Raw genomic sequence first — 8,548 nt, forward strand, 5'->3', positions numbered from 1 at the left:
CAAACTTTTATTTGAATTTTGTGTGTTTCCTCCCAAGCACCGCTACAATAACTCGTCCTCCGAAAGGGCCTCGTAGATCTGATCAATTACTTTTTGAACTTCTTTGGTGAGCGGCTGGTCGTGTTGATATTCGTCCAGATGTCCGGTAGCATCTGCAATGCGCCATTTGTACCAACTAGTTTCCCCCGCCGGACAATTTTGGTGGCCCAAATTGCCTTCTTCATCTGTTCCACCGAATTGAAATGCCGTCGGACTGCCAAGCTGTAGTACGTCGTAAGCTCCTTGATCACTTGATCTCTTGATCCTTGGGCAAGCACATAGAATAATTTTTCGCGGCTGCAACGTCGAAATTCCCGAAAAATACTGGTGCGTGAAAAAGGCCGATTTCAGGCCGGTGCATTTTTTTTGTTCAACCGCGAATAACAAACATTTCCGTTCCGTATCCGGAAAAACCGTTTCAGGGGTGGATTCTAAACACTTTTATGGATCCAAAAATGCAATTAAAAAATCGATTTTTTGAACCAAAAGATAGTAAACCTCACCTTAACTAAATAATTGGATCTCATAGAAGAGATGAGGATTCAGAGCATTAGGCAATAAGAATGTTTGGTGGGGAGATGTACTGAATAACTGTAAGACAGAGCTATGGTTGGTTAGCGGCAGTCATAAAATAATCATCGTTGAAACTATGGAATTTTGGCATTAGAGTTTAGCTTTTTGCTGTCGGTATTGTGGTAGAGACAGTGAGTTACGTTAAGAACAGTAATGAAGTATTAGTTTTTCACGAGAAACTAGAGTTTGGAAACGTTGTGAAGTATACGTTGGACGGTGTAGAGAGTACTTGTGGACCCTGCGTGGAAGATTATGATTGCTGTTTTTTGTTCTTTGTATTTTACTTTTCATTTGTTTTAGGCCCTTGGAAGAAAGAAGTGGGGTTTAGTAAGCCAGTTTCTTTCATTCTATTGAACTGAAGATTAGCACTGGTGAGAATATAGTCCAGGATAATGAATTCGAAGCTTTTGTAAATATCACGAAGTCTGTGCTAAACTATGTAGTAAGTTCTATCTTATTTGTCTGGAGTAGAGAATAGGAAGAAACAGCACGTGGAGAAACATCAGGCTACCGTTTATTAGGAACGTGGGTGTACTCAACGACTGTAGTATGACTTACAAATGAAGCACAGAGGTCAGAGGAGGAGAAACAGTGGTACTGTGTACAGAAGTGCAATCTGACAATACGGAAGAATTAGTGGGACCATATGACCGAGGAATGAAAGATGGAATGAAACGAGGATGAGGGTAACGGACAAAGAAGAGTGGTGTATCGGTCAAGCTGCTAGGCATAACCGTAAGATACAAGTACGATCCCCAGTGACCTACGACCAGTCAACGGGACGATATAGCTTTCATCACAGGGAGCTTCCCGAGCTAGTCTAGCAGATGTGCACAATGAAAGTGAAAGTGGACACAATGAAAGGGCGTTCACTGAGCAACTCTTCTGCCTTCTAAGAAGACGCTCTTGGAACATAACAGCAGCAGCATATCTCTGAGTGATTATTTTTCTGTGGAGATAAGGGGTACTTCTTGCTGTGGGTTGGCAAGAGAGCCAACCAGGTACTACTAGAGGAAGCCGAAAGGCACGCGTTTTATCTCACGCAGGCTGGCGTGAGATCTGGAACAGGACAAGGAAATCAGACTAGCCAAAAAGGACGTAGCTGTGGAATACTTAACTTTAATCCATAAATGGTGAACGTCTCTCTTGATGGTACATTATTCATAATCTCAATAGTAACTGGTAATGGCGCCTTGCTAGGTCGTAGGAAATGACGTAGCTGAAGGCTATGCTAACTATCGTCTCGGCAACTGAGAGCGTATTTTGTCAGTGAACCATCGCTAGCAAAGTCGGCTGTACAACCGGGGCGAGTGCTAGGAAGTCTCTCTAGACCTGCCGTGTGGCGGCGCTCGGTCTGCAATCACTGATAGTGGCGACACGCGGGTCCGACGTATACTAACGGACAGCGGCCGATTTAAAGGCTACCACCTAGCAAGTGTGGTGTTTGGCGGTGACACCACACTTCTCACGCAGAAAAGAAGCCTTGTCTTGGGTACAGCACAAGCACGTGTCACTGACTATCCACACGTCATTTTCAGCTGGACAAAAGTCTAAAGTGAAGGTGGAAGCCTTACAATTGTCCCAGCAAGGCATGCAAAGAAATGCCCACAGTCAATTTTCTGTGCGCGCATGGGATTATTGACACACACTCTGAAGGCGGCAGCTCCATCCTGTTAGTGGCCCTTCCACCCACTTTTCTACCTGCGGTTGTGCGACTTGTTGTGGCCCAATATGCACAGTATGTGTTGCCCCATTCAGACTCAAGGGACTGGAATGCAGTTGTGGGGCAAAGAGTAGAATAAAAGGTTACAGGAGAATATAGGATTTGGACAAGGAATGAGAGAGGAGTAAGTATAATAGAGTTCTGTGACACATTTCAGCTAGTAATAGCGAATACTCTGTTCGGGAATTACAAGAGGAGGAGGTATACTTGGGAAAGGGGAGATTTCAGTTAGATTACATCACGGTCAGGCAGCGATTACGAAATCACATGTTGGATCTTAAGGTGTACCCAGGAGCAGATATAGATCCACATCACAATACAGTAGTGATGAAGTTTAAGAAATTAGTCAGGAAGAATCAATATGCAAAGAAGTGGGACACGGAATGACGAAATACGCATAAAGTTATCCAAGGCTAAAGATATAGCAATAAGGAATAGCTCAGTCGGCAGTATAGTTGAAGAGAAAGGAACATCTGTAAAAACGGTCATCACAGAATTTGGGAAGAAAAACATAGGTAGACAGAAGGTAACTGCGAAGAAACCATGGATAATAGAAGAAATACTTCAGATGATCGATGAAAAGAGGAAGTACAGAAATGTTCCAGGAAACTCAGGCATACAGAAATAAAAGTCGGTGAAGAATGAAATAAACTGGAAGTGCACGCAAGCTAAGACGAAATGGCTGCATGAAGAATGTGAAGCAATCGAAAAAGAAATGACTGTCGGAAGGACAGACTCAGCGTACAGGAAAGCCAAAACAACCTTCAGTGACGTTAAAAGCAAGGTTGGTAACATTGAGAGTACAACGGGACTTAAATGCAGAGGAGAGAGCGGAGAGGTGGAAATAATACAGTGGAAGCCTCTATGAGGTGGGGGGGGGGGGGGGGAGATTTGTCCGATGTGGTAGGAGAGGAAACAGGAGTGGAGTTAGAAGAGACAGGGGATCCAGTATTAGAATCAGAATTTGAAAGAGCTTTGCAGGACTTAAGATCGAATAAGGCAGAAGGGATACACAACATTCCATCAGAATTTCTAAAATCATTGGGGGAAGTGACAACAAAGCGATTATTCATGTTGGTGTGTGGAATGCATATCTGGCGACTTACCATCTGACTTTCGGAAAAATATCATCCACACAGTTCAGAAGACTGCCAGAGCTGACAAGTGCTAGCTTCATATTACGATCAGCTTAACAGCTCATGCATCCAAGTTGCTGAGAAGAATAATATACAGAAGAAGGGAAAGGAAAATTGAGGATGTGCTACATGACGAACAGTTTGGCTCCAGAAAAGGTAAAGGCACGAGAAAAGCAATCATGACGTTGCGGTTGATAATGGAAGCAAGACTAAAGAAGAATCAAGACAATGTAACATGGTGCAAGGTGTTCGAAATTAGGAGAAAAATAGGGGTAAGCTATAGTGAAAGACGGGTAAGATACAATACATCGAATATGTACAGGAGCGAAGAGGGAATAATGAGAGTGGACGACCAAGAACGAAGTGCTCGCATTAAAAATATAAGACAGGGATGTAGTCTTTCGCACCTACTGTTCAATCTGTACTTAGAACAAGCAATGTTGGAATTAAAAGGAAGGTTTCACGGTGAAAGGTAATCAATGACACGATTCGCTGATGACTTTGCTATCCTGAGTAAAAGTAAATTAGAACTGAATGATCTTCTGAATGAAACCAACAATTTAATGAGTACAGAATATGGATTGAGAGTAAATCGAAGAAAGACGGAAGTAACGAGAAGAAGCAGAAATGTGAACAGCCAGAAACTTAACATCGGGATTGATGGTCACGAAGTAGATGAAGTTAAGGAATTCTGTACCTCGGCAGTAAAATAACCAATGACGGACGGAGCAAGTAGGCCGTCAAAATCAGACTAGCAATGGGCAAAAGGACATTCCTGGCCAAGAGAAGTTTACTACTATCAAACATGGGCCTCAATTTGAGGAAGAAATTTCTCGAACATACGTATTGTATGGTAGTGAAACATGGACTGTCGGAAAATCGGAACAGAATAGAAGCAAAGCATTTGAGATGTGGTGCTACAGACGAATATTGAAAATTAGATTGACTGATAAGGTAAGGAATGAGGAGGTTCTGCGCAGAATCGGAGAGGAAAAGAATATACGGAAAAGACCGATAACGAGAAGGGACAGGATGATAGGACATCAGTTTGGACTTCCATGGTACTAGAGAGTGTTTTAGAGGGCAAAAACTGTAGAGGAAGACAGAGATTGGAATACATCCAGTAAATAATTGAGGACGTAGGGTGCAAGTACTACTCCGAGATTAAGAGGTTGGCACAGGAGAGGAATTTGTGGCGGGACGCGTCAAACGAGTCAGAAGACGCATGAGCAAAAATTTTCAAATTTTCAAATTTGTCCTACCCCTCTGCCCAGCTATCTTGCTTGCGTTAAGCTATCATGCTTGGTTCACTAGATGGTCTCGCCGTCCAGGGCGCAAATATGCGATCCAGAAGAAAACCTAGATATCGGGCGAAACAATCCGTAGTGTGAAAGTATTCCAGGGGAGCTTCATCTGTGTATTGTGCCTGTTGCAGCTAGTCCACGCAACAATTGTCAGAGTTGTTGAACATTGCTGTTGGAAAGTGTCTTTCGCCATTTAATATGTCATGTAATAATTGTAAATTAATTCGTTTTTCATGGTCCAAGAAGCAGCTTACTGCATTGCTATATGGTCTTGCATCTGGTCTGTGTAGAGATTACTATGTTTAATATACTACACTAACGACCAGCCGTTATCAGAAGGAACACAAAGCTTCATATATGCAGATAACCGTGCAATCACAGTTCAAGGATATAGTTTTGAGAGTGTGGAGCAGAAGCTCAGTGATGCTTTGAAAAATTGTGTTTTAATTACAGAGACAATCAGCTGAAATCAAATCCATCTAAAAGCCAGACCTGCGACCTCCACCTTAGGTTGGGAAGGAACATCTCTAGAACACTGCAAGACAATAAAATACCTCGGGGTCAATCTGGTTCAAAAATGGCTCTTAGCACTATGGAACTCAACTTCAGAGGTCATTATTCCCCTAGAACTTAGAACTAGTTAAACCTAACTAATCTAAGGACATCACACACATCCATGCCCGAGGCAGGATTCGAACCTGCGACCGTAGGGGTCGCGTGGTTCCAGACTGTAGCGCCTAGAACCGTTCGGCCACACCGGCCGGCATTTGGATGTTATTAAATTAGTATCAACATTTAGTGTTACCTTCGAATAAACCTGCGACCGTAGCAGTCAATCTGGACCGTGCTCTCACATACAAGGAGCACTGCTTAAAAAAAAAATCAGACAGTGGCTTCCAGGAACATGGTTGTTAGGAAGCTGACAGGAACAACGTGGGGAACCCAGCCAAATACAGTGCGATCATCTGCATTAGCGCTATGCTACTCTGCAGTTGAGTGCGATTGCCAAGTATGGTGCAGATCCACACATACCAAGAAAGTTGATGTTGCTCTGAAGGAGACTGTCGTATCATCACGGGTTGTCTGAGAGCCACATCCCTGGAAAAACTGCACCGCTCATCCGACATATCCCCTCCGGACATACGACGGGTACAGCAGCACAAAAGGAAATGAAAAAGGCATTAACATCAGAGTTCATCCACCACATGGTCATCAACCGGCACAGCAAAGACTTCTGTCTAGAAAGAGCTTTCTTCGCAACACAGAAGCACTCGCTGACACTCCACATCAACACCGGGAGAAGAGAAGGCAGGCCAAATTCCACCATCTCGAGGTGTGGCTGGTTCCACAAGAAGCCCTTCCCCCAGGCCACACAGAGAAATGGTCCACATGGAAATCGCTTAATCGGCTGCGTTCCTGTGCCACAAGGTCGAAGAGCAACCTGCAGAGGTGGGTCTTCCAGCTGGACTCCCTCAAATGTGACTCTGGAGCAGCTGTGCAGACGTCATCACATCTGCTGTAATGCGCATTACCTCGAACATCGTGCACTATGGAATATCTTGTAAATGGTACATAAAGTACACTGGAAGTTGATAATTTTTGGGCATTTATTGTATAGTTAAATTAACCAATATTTGTTAATATAGTCTATGTGTATATATATCTATTTTATTCTTTGATTGGTTTGATAATATGAGAATAATAGATAAACGTTAATTATTCTTGTAATTCTGATCCAGTTTATTTTCCTATAGGGTGCAATTTTTTATTCAACTAGTTTTGCTTAAGAGGCTGGTTCCCCATTGTAAATGAATTTGATTTGTTTTTGTACGAGACAAAAAACGTTAAGTATAGTTTTAGTCTGAGCACTAGCTAACATGTGAATCTTGACTGTGATGTAATTAATTAGTCATATTACGTATTCCTGACATTTGTAAAGCAAATTATGGATTAGTTGATGGTTTAAAGTAACCTAATAATCAATTAATTGTTTAATTTACCTGCTGTTTTTTGAACTGTTGTGAAAAATATATTTTTTTGTGTGTGAAATTAAACGGCGAATGCTGTTGAACACTTTGAGATCAAGCCCTTTCTATGTGGGTGTTTTCTTAGATATTCTTTGGGGAGTAATTTGTCAGTATCGTGATCGAAAGAACCGATACCATTTGGTCGATCAGTATATATAATCATGCTGTTATGCAAGCTTGATAGCTTCGTTGTCTGTCTTTGGAACGATATACTGTAAATCGCTGATACTACTTGTGAGGGGTCCGACAGCTTGTTGGTAGGATTGTGGAGGTATGTGGCATTAGATGCCTACGCACAGGCCACGTAACTCGCGTAAATAACGGAGTGCTGATTTGCGTACGCAGTTTTTGGTATTAAAAAGACTGAAACTTCGGAGTGCACTTTGTAAATCAAATTGTAAGCTGAGTGTATGAAACTGACACAATGTAGTATTAGCTATAGTGTAACAAAAGAAAAGAAGTGTAGTGTGTGGGTAAGGCAACCATGAAATAAAATCAAAGTGAGGAATCCATACCACCAGTAACCAGTACTGCATTCCTCGCTGGATTGGAAACAAAAGCAGCCGACCGTACTTCCTAACTTAAGACAAAAATAAGAAGGGAGCACATACCGCGGCAGAGTGCAAACTGTCATGACAAAATTCTCCCATCGCTTAATCATTCCAGGAATAACTTTTCATATTCAGCTAGTTATTTCTTGTGTTGTCCTATCACCATATTCTGACTCTCACTTCACCATCCTGTGATTATTCAGCTCAAGCGTACGACGTAACTAACTGGAAAAATATTGCCTATATTTTGGCTTACGGAGGATCTTGAAATGTCGTCCTTGAAAGTATTTCCAGAAGTCCTTAGTGCCGTCTTGAAACAAGCGTGCCCGCAAAGCCACAGCATCAGGGTTATTTTAGGTATGCAGTTAATATGTCTCATCCCGAAATAATAGAATCTTACGTTTAACATGATTTGGTGTTACTCCAAAAGTATACGCATCATTCATTAAGCACCTCACTGCCTGCGACGCGCAGCAGCTAATACGTTGTCCATCGTCGTCTTGGACCTCCCAGCCGTGCACAGCGGCGATTCCACCATACGGATCACGTGTAGCCTCGATCTGGTCACCTACTTGCCGTTAACCGTAATAAACCACATCGCAGTGACGGCGGTATCCACTGTAACATTGTGAGCCTCCTCGCGGAAATAACGGCAAAATGTAGTACGGTCCTTTTGTTACACGCCATTCTTCAGTGCTCTGATAGGATTTGGTCTTGCGCTGTTTTTAAATTAACTGTCAAATTGACTTCTTATGTTATGAATTTTTTATCAGTATCTTCTACTATAGCATAAAATTCATCCTCCATTTCCGTTAAGGTATTATACGAGGTGCATTCAAGTTCTAAGGCCTCCGATTTTTTTTCTAATTAACTACTCACCCAAAATCGATGAAAGTGGCGTTACTTCTCGACGTAATCGTCCTGCAGACGTACACATTTTTCACAATGCTGACGCCATGATTCCATGGCAGCGGCGAAGGCTTCTTTAGGAGTCTGTTTTGACCACTGGAAGATCGCTGAGGCAATAGCAGCACGGCTGGTGAATGTGCGGCCACGGAGAGTGTCTTTCATTGTTGGAAAAAGCCAAAAGTCACTAGGAGCCAGGTCAGGTGAGTAGGGAACATGAGGAATCACTTCAAAGTTGTTATCACGAAGAAACTGTTGCGTAACGTTAGCTCGATGTGCGGGTGCGTTG

Source organism: Schistocerca cancellata, chromosome 5 (genome assembly GCF_023864275.1).
Source record: "Schistocerca cancellata isolate TAMUIC-IGC-003103 chromosome 5, iqSchCanc2.1, whole genome shotgun sequence".
Classification (NCBI taxonomy): Eukaryota; Metazoa; Arthropoda; class Insecta; order Orthoptera; family Acrididae; genus Schistocerca; species Schistocerca cancellata.